Genomic DNA, 15,553 nt, shown 5'->3' with positions numbered 1-15,553 from the left:
TGACCCTGTTTTGTGAGAAGATTCTAATCTCATGACAAGTTTGTCTAGCCAGATAATGACAGTAATTAGCCAGGAGGCAAGAAGGTGGATCTAGGTATTCTACTTCATGAGTAAGAAGGATGTTTTATGGCAGTGGAATTAGGAGGAGGATGGAAACTGCTAATATCCTCCAAAAAGGGGTTGGAACAAACAGCACAGAGGAGGACTGCACTTGAGAGGAGATTCATCAACCTGCTCTCCTCCCAAAGTGGAGAGGCTTGGAAAGAAAGAGATCCTTTTCCAGAATAAGCCAGTGCTAAGCGAGTACCAGCATTTAACAGTAGCAGCATTACCCTTATCGTCTCTCCTGCCACCCAATTTGTCTGAAATATGAAGGGAGGACAGAAAAAGGACTGGTGCAATAGATAAATGTCAGCATGTCAGATACTCAAATGAAATTTGCAGTGGATAAATAAGTAAACAGAAGAGACCTAGAATGAGATACTCACTCTAGGATACAACAAGCTGAACAAAACCCTTGCAGTTACCATGCAGCTTGGCAGGGGCATGCCTGCTGCAGCGCTAGCACATTATCACCTATCCTTATCTCTTGTTGTTTCCAGTCAAATATTTGCAAACTGCTTACATACTGGGTAGATAACAACCCACAGGAATGGAGAGAACAGAATACTTAACTCACAAGTGCATGAGTGCATGGTTTTATTTTTTTTTCCCCTGGAAAAAAAAGTCTTTATAAATCAAAGGTGAGGTATTCCTTGCAAACAGGTAGCTCTGGTGGTATCAAATGATGCAGCTTTGCCTTTCTGGGGTGCTGCCAGACTCACTGAAATGATAGTGTGGAGAGGAATGTGAGATATCCCCCTTTCATCATAATGGTTACTTTGAAGCCTAATTACAGCCATTTAAACAGCAGCCTATTAACCGTGCTACTGCTGATCCCTGCACCGAAATGCACGGCCTGACTGGGAAGTTCTCTCCTGGAGCTGGCTGGGTGGCTCAGGCATTACACTGGAGTTTGGAAAGGGCATGGAGCAGCAGTGGGTGTCCTGGGCCTGGCGGCTTCTGCCATGCCTGCTCCGGTGCTACATGGAGGATGGGAGCACCATGGGACATGCTGTGGTGTGACCCACTACATGGTGATACTTCACATGCCGCCAAGGCTAGTGCTAGGCTGGTGCACCAGGGAGCTTGGCCACTTCACCTCAAAAATTCTGCCATTCAGGATTGTGTCAAAAGCTGACTACAAATAAATATAACCATGAGGCAGCATGTCACCTGTGTCTCCTCCTCAAAGATGAGCCCTTGCTGATTCCAACTTACTGCAAGATGCTCTCTGTAGACCAATCCCCACCACTCCTAGTAGCTGTGACACACATGAGGCCTGGTCACATTTGGTGCTGCTTTTCTGTTGCAAGGCTTGTCCCCTCCATTATGTTTCATACTTCTACCTCTGTGCACTCCAAAAACCAGGCAGCTAGGCTCAAATCTTGAGTGTCCAAGCACTTTGAATTTTCCCAAGAGAACTTTAACTAGTAACCCATCTCTAAAATGAAGGCCTAGCACAATGGTGTCCCTTCAGCAGAACACTAACTCTTTTACAATCTCATCTTCTAATATGGGTTACATCAGCTCATTTCTGCATGGTTCCTAATGATGCTTCTCCCAGGTGGGCCCCCCAGCACAAGCCAGATGTTCACCTGGTAAAACTGGAATAGCTGTGTGTCGACTTGATGTCTTAGGGGGATATTCATGAGCTGAAGATCTGACACAAACAGAGTTCTCGTGCAGCTGGTCACACTGTGAAGTAGGTGAAACCAGCACAGCTTTACTTCAGCTTGTTTGGTTATAAACTGTGGCAGTTCAGCTGCTTCATGACCAACCGAGACACCCCTGCAGCGGAGGCGGTATCCTCTGAGGGCTGGAGCAGAGAGCTCGGGCAGGAATAACAACAGCTGTCCCAATACAAAGTGTTCCCACTTGTGAATCAAAGCCCTTACTAAGATCGTGTCATGTCCAGACATGTTTGAGACTTATTCTTGCAGACATAATATGAAGGCAAGGATCCATCCTTTTTCAAGTGCATCTTGGTTTTGATCCCCCTTCTGCAATGGGAGAGGAACACAAACTGCAACACGCACTTGCTGAAAGGTTGGAAACAGGAAGTTCTATTTAACTTGCACGTTCCCTGTTTCTGATGAAAAGTAGGAAACATAAAGCACAGCCTTTTATTTCAAATCTGGCATAAAAGTTTGCCTTCAAGCTAATGTCAAATAACAGACTTGACACTGCTTGGAATGAGGCTGATGATATTCAGCGGGAAGTACAAGACAAAGGCTCAGTTCTGGGAGCATTTCATTTTGCTACATTTCCTGATTCAAATCTCAGCTTTGAGAAACCCACAAAAAAAAGGAGCAGCAGCAAGAAAATAAGTAATAGTTATTTTACACCACTTTTACCTTTGAAAAGCATCTTCCCTCTTTCTGCCTCACATCTTCTAAGTGCCAGGGAAAAGCCCTTAATGGAAATATTTTTAGGGGAAAAAAATTGACCTTTTTTTCTTTCAATTACAGTTTTCCTCTCTTTTGCTTTCCTCCCCTTATGTAATTTGGCTTTCTTTTCCTACTATTTCCATCTAGGAACACTTCTGGTTATACTGGAAATTCAAAGATATTCAGCAATCCAGAAGTGTCAAATGAATTTATATTTTGAATCTGAAAGAACAAAAGCAACTTTGAACTATCCAGCGGAACTACAATGAATCTTCCAACAAACCCCTTCAGCCCTACGTATGTCAGGTGTATATGAAAAAGTTTTCCTGAAAAAAGTAATCTATTTATGACAGGTCATTATCTTTTTTATTGAATCTGTTGTGGACAAAGCTCTATCTCATTTATCTGCCCTATCCACAGACAGAGAGATGAAGAAAGGATCCTAAGCAGAATGACAGTTTCCACATCTAATGGGACGAGACTGCACTAACTTACCAGAGAAATTTAAGGCTACAGGACAAGACTCTATCTCATTTATCTGCCCTATCCACAGACAGAGAGATGAAGAAAGGATACTACGCAGAATGACAGTTTCCACATCTAATGGGACGGGGAAAGAGTGACTGCACTGACTTACCAGTGAAATTCAAGGCTACAAGCTTGCAAGCCATGACCACTCAGATCCCTCTTTATTCCCACGGGAATCACAAGTCATATTCTATTTGATTCTGGCCTTGAGACAGGGCAGCAGAGTAGATGTGCACATGCAGCATCTCAAAATAAATGAACCTGTTGTTCTTACAGGAGGACGCAGTGATCGTTTGTTACTTTGGGATAGGCTCCTTCCTGTGTAGACTGCTCCTGCCATTTGAAGTTAAATCTCTGCTTTATTCCCTGCACATACAGGCCTGATGCTTGGGCAAGGACAACGACTAACGGGGCGTCACATAAAAAGCTCATGAAATTAATTTAAATGTGATGCTGTCATTCAAAAGCAAGTATTTCACATTACTTCTCTTTAGTTTCCACTTCACAACTGTAACTGTGTTGCATATTTATTTGGGAATCTGTAGTGTTACAGAAAGAGAAAAAGCCTAGAGACCTGCTCACATACTGTCATGGTAGCAGGTCACAAGCGACTTTATGGTCTTGAGATGAGAAACTGCTCTGCAATATGATCTGAACCTCCTTGGAGGACCTGTGAACTATTGCAGTCCTTACCTGAGACAAATAATCTCTTATTCTACACAAATGGCCGTATTCTGGCTATTCTACTCACATTTAAACGCATCTCACTTCAGCTGCTCTTCCATGTGGTGGTCACAGCTACAGTGCACAGGTGTAGATCTTGTACACGGCCTCCTCAGCTGGGAAGGCAGGTTGCAGACGTTACTGTCCTGTAACTCCATCCCCTCCTTTTCAGTTGTGACAGCCATTTCAGGAAACAAGTCTGCAGCGTGGCTTTGGGATTACCTGCATCTTCCAAACTGAAAAAGAGGAATATCTGATTTAATCATACATAACTATACAACTTTTCTTTAACTATTAACAGCATTTGGGATCAGCAGTTTCTAAAGACAAAATTGTGTTTATGTATGGCTGCGCTGTTCTAAAGACTAGCAGCTGTTCCCAATCACCCTCCTCTAACCCCTCTGAGCGTAACACTTGTAAGAAAGTGCCTCCTCTCTGCATCACCTCAGGAATTCTGATCTGATTTGGCTTTTCCAAACTTACCAAACATGTAAGTGAAAACCTGTTTTGGGAGGTAAATGCAACGCCCCTGTCCGGCAAGCTGAAATAGAATAATTCCCATGGCTGAAGTAAAGCATCATCACAACCATCAGAGAACTGCAGGAAGGTTTGGGCCCAGTGAAAGAGCATTTCCTGGGGTTAATTCCAAAAAGGCTGTTCTTTGAGCAGTGGAATTAATGAGTCCTAGTTCACCAGGTATCTCTGTCCTTTGTCCCTTAATCTCCCCACCACAAAAACCTCTACCCCTGCGTCAAACGCAGATGAAATTAGTCAATGCCTTCAAAAGGTATTAGGAGGAGACTGACAAATGATGAGACAGATGATATCTTCGTGCAGGCTCATCTCCTCCAGAATCCAAGCTGAAAATGACCCATCCAGCTTCTGCCCAGCCCAGCAATTATCACTGCTCACAGTAAACAGCAACTCAATATAAACAAGGTAAATTCATTTGTATGCAAATATTACATTGGTGTTCCGTGCACAAGTATAATTCATGCTGTTGGGGCTATAATTCCGTGATTGATTTTAATAACTATTCCTCTTAGTGATACAGGATCTATTAATACCTGCATTGTTAAGCCTAATAAAGGAGATCAGGGACAAAGAGGGAACAGTGACACAATTTTTAGAATTAAACAATAGAAGAGTTCCTGAGTCCTGTAAGTAACACAGAGAAACTCTTCTCACACACAAGGAGCAAGTGGCTCTTCCTTTGTCTCATGCACTGTATGAACAGCTAAGTGAGCAGGAGTCCCATGGTAGTGTCACCAGAAACTATTCCCTCAGAAAAACACCAACTAGAGAAACAACCACCCCAAATGAGATTGTTCCTGAAGAATTTGCCCAGCTCACATCTAGATCTTGAGCACTGCAGTACAAGTATTTTGGTAGGGAGGAAATTCAATAATCTGGCTTGGTAGACCCATAAAAGCCTGAATACATCTGAAAAAATCTGCTCCTAAGCTATGACCCCACCTCCTGAATGGGAAACTACCCTTTTGTGTTTCTTTTTTACTAGTGGTTGCTCAGAGCGCTTGTTTCACAGGATTTGAACCTGTGTGTTCATACGCTTCCCTTTTAACAGGAATCTATTAACTCTCATTTATGCATTGCTCTGGAAATGGTTGTTGTGAGCAGAGAATGGTGACTTCAGAAAAGGGACACATATGAGCAGATTGGCCATCGGCCTGTCCATTCTGTAACCATTACACAGCAAATATCTAAAATCCTTGCCATGGTTTCAGAGCTCTGGATCAAGTTTCTAGAGCTGAAGTTGCTGAACAGTCCATTTATCAAGAGATTGATTTAAAAGCACATTCCTAGCTCCAAGATCCTGAGCTAAGGAAAATGTCCCCTTCTGCATATATTCCATATGAAGACCCTGGGGTTTTGTTCTACTCAACTCTACCCACAAAGGCTGGTTATCACTAATCACCTCCCTGCTGCTCACGTTAGCAAGAACCGTCTGCCCAGGTACAAGCCCAGGCAAATCTTGGGGCTGTGCAGTTGGCCTTGGCCTTTCCCACTCCAAGCCTCTGCCACGTGTTGCCATCAGGCCTGAGCCAAAGCTCTTTGATTAAAAAGGGGCTTCCAGAGGCTTGCCTTAGATGTGTGTGTCCTCCACGGGTCACAGAGAATGCAAAGGAAAGTGGATTCCCAGTACCAAATAACATAGTTTGGCCTGTGTGCATTCTGAATTGAAGCAACCTGGGCCATTTGTCCTCCTCCACGCCCCATTTGTTGGCATAGGTGGTGTATTTCCCTTTGCCTGTCACCCAGGCAAGTTCTTATCCTGATGGCTTAAGTACTGGCATGCCAGAATAAAGGGACTGTTTATATGAACAGCTCACAGTGCCCAGATGTGAAGAGCCCTGAGTACTCAAGAGGATGAAGGTGAAGAAATATTAAGGTTTATCAAAAGAAAGAGCACAGAGTGAAGAATGATGTTGTGGGCCATTTCTCCCTGTGCAAGCACTTAGGTGTGTTTACAGAGAGGGAGAGAGTTTTTCCTGTGCAAGTGAGCCAAAAGGCCAGCTCTAAGGGTAAGAAAACCATGTGTTTGATTTGAAGCACAGGTCACCTGCTCCTGTTTCTCAGCACAGCCTCTGTAACAGCCTCCCTGGCACACAGGCATTAGGCACACGAGATATCTTCCTCTAGCACCTATGCCTCTCTATTCTCATCCTTTTCCTCTTCCAGGAAAGAACTTAAAGGACAAAGATCATCAATGTTATTTTACAGGTGGGCAGCAGACAATGAAGCTGACAAGAAACCTGCTGCCCTGAGTAGCAATCCGTATGCCAGCCACTGGGTCTGGCAGTCTCATTTGCTCTCCTCCAGAAGGGTTTTGCACATGGAAAATCACAAGCAAAGGCAAGCACACAGGAAACAGGATGCTTGGATTTTTCACTCCTAGATGATGGCACAGCCCAAAGACACACAGCCAAAGAGACCCAGCAGTCTTTGGAAGAAGCCTAACAAAGTTAATGAAGCCAGATACATCTGTGATCTTTATCTGAGTCCCTCTGATCTCCCCACACTGCTGACTGCCTCTGCCAGATACAGTAGGGGAACACAGAAATTTGGGTACCTTATGACTGATGTGGTCAGCTAGCTTGGTTCAGAGAGGATAACAAGGAGGCAAGCAACACTTGTAAAGTGATGTACTGCTGAGGGAAAACCTAGCTGAATATTGATCTGACTTGCACTGAAGTATTTCCGGTTGGTATGAGATGGAATAGTCCAAGCCCAATAGTCCACATCCTTCTCATGCTACAGTTCATTGGAAATTGATGTTAAATAGATAAATAGCAGCTGTTGGACTTGATTCAGGAAAGAAAAGTACAATTAATTTTTGAGGGAGAAAGACTTGCTTATCAAAGTGTCCTCCCCAAGTCACATCTCCACACCGGCCCAAGTGGAGCAGGACAGCGTGTCAGTCTGCTCCAACTCAGGATGAGGTGGTAAATCTACGGAAGCCTGAGCAGGGCTGGACTAATATAAATGTTGACAAGAATTGCTGCACCTTTGTTTCCCTTCGAAAGCAGACACCTGTGGTTCCCCTGACCCCCTCTGTTAATGCACTTGGCCTACAGATCCTTTGAGGGTACAGCTGCAGATCTTGCAGCTTCATTTTGATTGTCTGTCATTTCTGAGTCTCCATCTCACATTACACCCTATGTATGACATCTGATCCTATTCTCTTCTCTGCAGACAGACCCTCTTGAGCTTTCACAGTGTCATACAATAAGCTTACAGGGCTCCAAACTGCCAGAGAACCCAGAACAGGACTGTGATTACATGCTGGAGAGGCCCTGCAGCTGAGAGAGAATAACCTGCCTCCAAAAGATGCATCTGAGGGATGGGGTTTATACAACAGGTACTCCTGATCCCAAATGGGGCTTCAAGAGATGATGATAGTAAAAATATGAGATAGCACCTAACAGCTGGAAATGCAAACACACACACAAGCACTTATATAGGGATGCAAGAGCTGATGGAAAAAATCAAAATGGGAAAATCTGGTTTCTCCAGGCTGCAGTGAGAGAGAAGCAGCTCCTGTCTGTCCTGTGCTAGCAGTGCTGAGCTGTGCCTCACAGCGTGTCCCTGCTGTGGATCCACGGAGCAACTCAGCCAGCATGCTCAACCAGATTTTCCACCACACCTTTGGGCTGCAGCACACTGTCATTATATCATTCATGCCTGAAATTCCTCAGTAAATCTGGGCTAAAGGAACCAAGGGATCTGTTTCTGAGTTAGCTCTCTTAAGCTAGCAGCATGGATTCTGGTGGGGGCTCTTCTGGAGGGGTGAAGCTGGCCAGCCCCAAGCACAGAGGTCAAGTGACATCCTCAGGGGGTAGCACTGCCCTGCTGTCTCTCTTTCTGTATACGAGCCTCCACATCTCTGCAGAAGAGCTGAACCACTGCAGGGCAGGAAAGTGTTCAGGTCCTCCTGGTGCACACAGAGCCTTTCCTTAACTGCGTTCAGCCTGTGACACACGAGTCATGCCTGCATGGGGCAGAGTGGACACAGGCACACTGAGATACACACATACTACTGCTTAATTTCCTTGCAGACAGATTTCAGATTCAGAAGGAAAAAAACCCAACACCAAAACCTGGCCAATCTTGAAGTATTTGGCCAGTGCAGAACCTACTGGGATTGGGAAATCAAAATGCAACAAAAAATGGACTTGTGTGCAAGGTGGGAGTTCACCTTCAGAAGTAATGGGTACTCTGCATACCTTGGGGAAGGTCCAGTGAGGCAAAGCCCACCACATGCACACATGCCTGCAGTAGAACACATGGACCTGCCCACTCATCACCCATGTTCTGGATGGCCCCTACCTTAACAAGACTTTCCAGTCCTTTTGGAAAAGTCCTGGTTTCTTCCCATTCATGGAGCAAGAGGCTAGGGATGTCTGAGCTCAGCCCAAGCCACAGTTATTAACTTGTCTTATTCTCCAAGACCCACACAACCACCTTCATGGAAGAGCATCAGTCTTTCTACAGGATGGACACTGTCATTTATATCAGGAGATAATGTCTTGCACTTTCCTCATTCCTTTCTCCTGAGTAATACCTTCTCCTGTAAACAGACAAGGAAGGGAGGGAAAAGGAAGCCACGCCATTCCTTCACTACCTCACCAAATGTTAATATTCCCAGAATTAATATTAATATTAATTACTGTTGTGTCCAGGTTAGTCCAGCATAAACTAAATGCCTTGACGTCTCCAAGTGGAAGCTGTGGGTACACAAAGCACCGTTCTCCCCCTGTTTCTCCAAGTTTAAGCTGGCACAAAAGCACAACTTAGGGCTCAAAATCATCTGCTCTCAGCACCAGAGCAGCCTTGCACTGACATTCTTGGCTCTGCCCATCTCTTTAGTCTCCACCCCTCCACTATCATACTCCTTTTCTGTGGGCTGGCTTTACAGTGCTTGTTATTGCTCCATCTCAGATGTACTAGTCAGGTGGCTTCACCAAGACCCTACCAACCCTATTCCTGCTTTCCCTGCTTTTCAGAGCCATCCAGCCCCAGCTCAGAGACTTGACATATTTCCTCCACACCCAGACTCATGGCAGTTCCTCACTGTCTCCTATTGAAACCAAGAGCCCATTTCTATCCTGCGCTGTCCTCCCAGACAGGGCCTGCTCCTCTCATTCACCTCATTCCTGGGGTACACCTTGGGAAAACACAGGGGATTTGCACACAGACACAGGGGAAACAAGAGCAAATGACCATCAGGACTCAGTGCCTTGCAAACTGCCCAGGCAAACCCAAACTGCTCCAACAAGAATGTAGTTATCTACCTGTTCTTTCCTGCCTCCCCAGTAGAGAAAAAGAACTGCACAAAACTTGGACAATACTTGTTATTAGGAGCTTTGGCCTCAATTCTGCTGTGTATTTAGTTACTAACCGGCGTCAGTTAAGCACTTGGGCGCTGGGGATGAGTCTAGCTGCCAGACCTTGCTGTCTCTCACGATGGTGAAACATGACTGAGTTCACAATGTGTGATAGGACCACATCCACAATTGTAGAGCTGCATCTTCCACAGTCTTTAGCATGGGTCCAACTCTGCCTTGTTGAGATCAGAGGGAAGACACCACAGGTAGTGACTTCAGGGGGTGAAAATTGCCCATAGATTTCAGTAGGGCTCCCTCTGTCACTCAGGAAACTTGGACCAAGTGATGTGGTTAGACTGCACCTGTATTTTGTCTTAAAGGATCCCAAACTATTTATAGTTTTACTCTTAGGTGTGTTTGGGTGGATAAGCAGCAAGGACAAAGCCATACGCCTAGGTCACCTTCCTGTAAACAAAGATATCTCCAAATCATGTGCAGCTGCCAGTGAGGGAGTGGGTAGGTACCTGCACATATGTATTTTGTGTTCTGTCCCCGCCAGGCAGCCTGGAGAACTCCTAAATGAAAACACACACCAAGACAAAACTCCAGGTGAAACAAAATGTCTTACTCAAAACAAAACATTCTGTTTCTTTGAGTGGATTCTTCATTTTTCAAGAAACTTTTAAAAAAATGGTAAAAATTGAATGATTATTTTCAAATAACTTAAAGATTTTTTGATTGAAAAGGGTGAAATTAGACCCTGCTACAACATTTCTTTCTTCCTGGACTTATGTCATGGATCTGCTAAACAGCCATGCTGATCAGAAGAAAGAAAAGCAGTATGGTCCCTGAATTACCCCCTCCCTGGATTCATGGTCAGGCACTTTAGCAAGAACCCCTTCTGCTGATCCTAGGGCAGGACTTCCCTTGCAGAGTCTCCCCACATGAGATTATATGTTCATCAAAGGAGAGCACCTGAAGTCTTAAACTGTGTTTTTTTGCCTCTAAAACAAACACACGAGCCTTCAGATCACACCCAGTGTTTCGCATACCTGAACCTTCTCATGTGAACTTCAGTATCTCCTGCAGCCGCATGTGTTAGCAGCAGGAGGTCAGTTGGGGTCCTGGCCGCTATAAACCCGTGTGTAGCACATCACATGGGCTGGACATGGCACAGGGAAGATGGGCAAAGACCAGAGCAAACATCCCTTTGTTGACAGTGATAGTTACCATTGGGCAGACTCAGAGGTCAATGCTAACTGCCACATCAGACTAAACTTCCTAATTTTGCTCCATGTCCCACCACTTAGAAAAGGAGAGAAACCCCAAATGGCACCTCTAATATTCCACAGCAAAGCAAATACCAAACAAGAATCTCCCATGCCATTCCCTCTTCACCACAGGCTTTCTTGAGTGGTTCTCAACCACCTCTTAGATCCCACTACCTTCAGCATCTGCTCTTAAAGCAAAATCCATCCCAAAAGGTGCCCAGGCTCTCTGACAGTGGAGAGACAGGTTTTGTTTTGTTATTTACACTAAAAGACTATGAAGAACAAGAAAGGCAAAGTCATCTCTATGTCTCATAACTGAGGCAAAATGGTGGAGCAGCGGGCAAGTCAGATCTGTGTGCAATACACAGTAGGTCCCACAAACCACCACTTTATTCCTCCTTTTCTGCTGGGAAATAGTGTCCAGACAGAATGTGAGGCCTCTGGATATTTGCCCAGGATTTCTAGGTGTCCTACAGATGAGTCAGGGCATTAGATCTCCAGAAATCACAGCCCTGTCTGCAACACATGTACAAACTGCCAGCCAGACTATCCATTTCTGAGTCATGGTGAGAGACAGTATATGCTTTATTGGCTCTCCTTTGGGTCCTCTTCTCTTTCAAACGGGCAGACTGCTCAGAGGGCTAGCTAGACCCCAAAGATAAGAAAGAGAGGTTTGCCTCCTTCTGTAGGGCAGAGGGCACTGCGCAGTTTACTGCAATCCAGAGACACTGAGTTGGCAGACAGCGAGCCCCTGCAGAGATGTCTGCGTGTAGAGGGGAAGCATTACTACCAGTAACAGCTCCTGTTTTCAACCTACCATTTGCACTTTTGGTTCTACTCAAGAATTTAATTATTCTGGTTTATGTTCTAATATAACCAGCTTTGGAGTTTTCAAGCCTTGTTGGTCTTCTTTGGAGAGCTGGTGATACAGAGGTGGCCTGGGCAGAGCCACCTCAAAGCTCTGGTTCCCCAGGGATCTTGCCACAGGATCCATGTGGATGTGCCATGCAGATAGTCCATGTACACCTACACAGAGTGTGCAGAGATGTCTCCCTTTTGCTGTGCTGCAGAGACCCAGGGTATCCCGGAGGGACACATGTTGATTGTCACTTCCCATGCCTGTTTGTTATGCTACAAACATAGCAGTTGGTCTAAACCAGCAGCAACTTAGAGTATTTTGAAATCTGTTCCTCCTCTGAAGACACATTTCAGGCAAATGTGGGCAGGGGAAGCGAGCTTGCTGGAGTTGGCTTTTAACAGCTGTGTTGAGAACAGCTTGGGATGGGAGGCTTGGGATGGGAATGGCTGTTTGACCCAGCTGCCTCTGGCACAGCCCTGACTAATGTCCCTGCTCTTCAGCAATGAGGTGGCATTCCTTTCACACAGACAGCATGTGCATAGCAATAACAATTTGACAGCCATGGCTTGTGACTGCTGCTGGATCAATACAGGTAGCTGACCCCTTCCAGCCACCACCCACAGGAAACAGGATATGTCACAGTCCTTCTAAGGCAAACCTCTTGTCCCAGAGAAAGAGAGGAACTTTTGCAGCACTACTCTCAGTCTCTTTCCTGCCTTGAGTAAGCTGGATCTCACAAAGACTGCAGCTGTTATAACACAACACATGTTGGCAAACGTCCTGTCATCCCTGCCAGAATTAGCCAACCTATGAAACATACCTGACTCCCAAAGTACAGTATTTTGCTTACAGTGCTTTGTAAGCAAACTGATCCAGTTTGTAGATCCAAACAGTGACCCAAGCATTGCAAATCATATGATAGCAGCACTGGCCACTGCTCCTGCAGGACTTTCAATTTTCTAAGTAGCTTGGAATGCAAAGGGAGTTAGGTGCTATCTTCCCTTCATTGCCAGCACCTCAGCAGGCATCAGGTGACTGAATCCTTTGGAGTACCCAGCATTGGGCATACTGGGAAATCTTACCACAGTGCTTCCCCTTCATATTTAATTCACTGATGGAAACAAAAGACAGGACTTCTGTCCTTCCTCTGGAGGCAAGGTAGATCCACCACAATGACATCAGTCCACCTCTTGTGTACGTCTGCTGCCTGATGTCTTCTTGTGCTCTATGTTCATGGCAGGCTGAAGTCCCTGGCTGCATGACACTTTACTGGGTGCTTGCAGAGTGCAGGGATCAAAAGATAAGTCTGGGATTCTACCTCTAACAGTGCCTGACAGGGAAGGGAGTACAGGAGTGCAAGTGCAGAGCACTGGGCCAAAGAGCTTATGCTGTTCAGTTCCTGCCATTGTGCGTCTTGGGGCCATCTTCAGAGGGAGGCTCTACTGTTATCTTTGTAGTCGGCGCCTTTCACTGGAGTTCTCTTTTCACTGGCTCTTTGATTTTAAAGCCATTCATATTCCAAGCCAATCTGTACTAAAAATAGGATTCCTTGCTAAGAATGGCACTGGCATTACTCACTTTCTGCTGGGTTCTCATCTCAGGCTAGGTTGCCACACCTCCGGCTGGAGGAGTGTGCTGCAGCAATCATCCACAACTATGTTTCTGTGAGCAGGTTTTGAACCTTTGCCATCCTTTGGAAGCTCCCACTGTTTTTTCTTTCATGTGCTAATACAGTTCAGTGGCTTATCTCCGTTCACATCCTTGGGGCACACCTCTTTGCAGACTGTATACTGACAACCTAACCAAGTGGGAAAAACACTTGGGAGATACTGCCATCCCCCCTCCTCCCCCTTGCAATTCAGGCCAATCTGCAGCTCTCAGCTGAAAGGGATGATGTTCTTACTTGCATTCAGGAAGAAACAATTTGCTCTCCCTGGAAGCTACTGCATACTTTGGCTTTGACTGTCAGCTGCTCCATGCAAAATGCTCATCAATTACCAGCAAGGAGGCTTTTGGACTTTCCTAGTGGGAGGTACACATTTCGAGCTCAGTTTTGCCAGATGCTAAGCAGTTCTGCAGGGTATCGCTCTTCCACAACATGCCTGGAAACCAAAGGCTGTGGGAGGTGGAACATACTTCTGGCCAGCTCTAGCTGTAGTTAAGTGAATCCTATACGGGGTTTCTTTTTCTTTTTCAGCATTCTTCTGTGTTTTGTGTGCCACTTTCAAGCGCAGGAACGTGTTTCCTCCTGCCATCCTTGCCAGTGCCAGAGCTGACTGTAATTTATTTGCTCTGATAAGGGGTTAAATATGCACAGGTAAACCTGGGCGTATGTTCATAATGCAGGTGGCAGTGATACTTTAAAGGAGGCACCTTTCTTTGTTCCCTTAATGATTCATTCATTGGGAGTGTGGGAATTAACCTATATAAATTTTTGCTACTAAGTAGATACACCTAGATCCTGAAATAGTGGATGGGTGAGAACCAGTTATAGAGACTCTACACATTGTCCTGGCAGCACAGAAAGAAACAAACCCACAACAGTAGGCTGAGAATCAACGACTGCACGGCATTTCTCACAGCAAATTCTTTACCTCCCATTTTCTGGTGACTCACCAAAAATCCTAGTGAGGTATGCCTGATGCGACTGAGACCTTCAGCTAGGCGCTCTCTTCTGGGGGCTAAGTGTCCACAGATGGAATAGCACATGGGTGCAACCAATATGGCTTAGACTTGGCAATGAGCACAGGCAGTCACACTTTGGTTGCACCAGCACTGGGAAGCAGGTGTGAGATTGCATCAGGAAGCCAATATGAATAGGGAGGCTGGTTTTCCACTCCTGGCTCAGTGCCCCCTTTGTACGCTGTAGGTAACACCTCATCAACTGTGAGGCAGAGAAGAAACAGATTTGTAGTTAGGACATCTCATTAACGGAGAATTCCTCTCCCTCCTGCCTAGCTAAAGGTGGAAAGAAACCTTTCTGGGAAGCTGCATCCAGTGGGATGAAATCTCCAGACTTAACTCCTGTGCTCCTGGTGTTATCTGATTAATTATCACCTTCAAGGAAGGCTCAATGAACAAGAGTTGAGCAGTCTGACTTTACAGAGGATAGATCAATCTGGTTTATCCTCTGGAAATTATAAATTACATTAGCATCTGAGGAGCTGTGCAGGCTGATGGAAGCATGAAGCAATGGTCACTCCCTGCTGCTGGTTTCCTACAGCTTTGAAAGAAAGGATGAACAGAGCACTACTGCGGCCAGTGAGATGAGGTCTTGGTTGCTTCATGTCTTCATGGCAGGCTCCATAGGGTGAGGTAACCCCCTAGACACTGCAAAACCTGCCTGCATCTTGCCAGCACCTCCAGCCAACCTTTCCCTTGCTACAACAGCAACTGCACAACACTTTGGACAAAATGGGGGGGAGAGCTTAGAGAGCACAACCTGAAGAAGACAGCAAAGAGGTCCAGGAAAGGCATCACTATCACACTGATGCTGGGTCAGGACTTCCCAGCAGTGTTGTTACACTAAGGGAACATTTAATGGTCACAAGTGAATCCCAAAAGTTAGAAATGCACACACAGAGCTGAGTATCACGGGAGACCCTGCAACTGTCAGGTCTTTGTGCCAGAGATGAATTCCCCACTTAGCTGTGGTGATTCTCTGAGAAGGCATTTCACCAATCTGACAGAAGGGTGAAAGGGTGGAGAGAAAAGGGATGCTTAACAAATCTCAGCTTTCTAAGGAAGGGAAAGCAGAGGGTTGGGGTTCCTGGGAAAACACACTGCAACTTACAGCTCAGAAGGGCACAAATAGGATGAGAGCAGGTGCTCGCAGGC

The sequence above is a fragment of the Nestor notabilis genome, unplaced genomic scaffold (assembly GCF_000696875.1).
Source record: "Nestor notabilis isolate BGI_N333 unplaced genomic scaffold, ASM69687v1 scaffold24119, whole genome shotgun sequence".
Classification (NCBI taxonomy): domain Eukaryota; kingdom Metazoa; phylum Chordata; class Aves; order Psittaciformes; family Psittacidae; genus Nestor; species Nestor notabilis.
Note: the sequence above shows the minus strand (reverse complement) of the source record.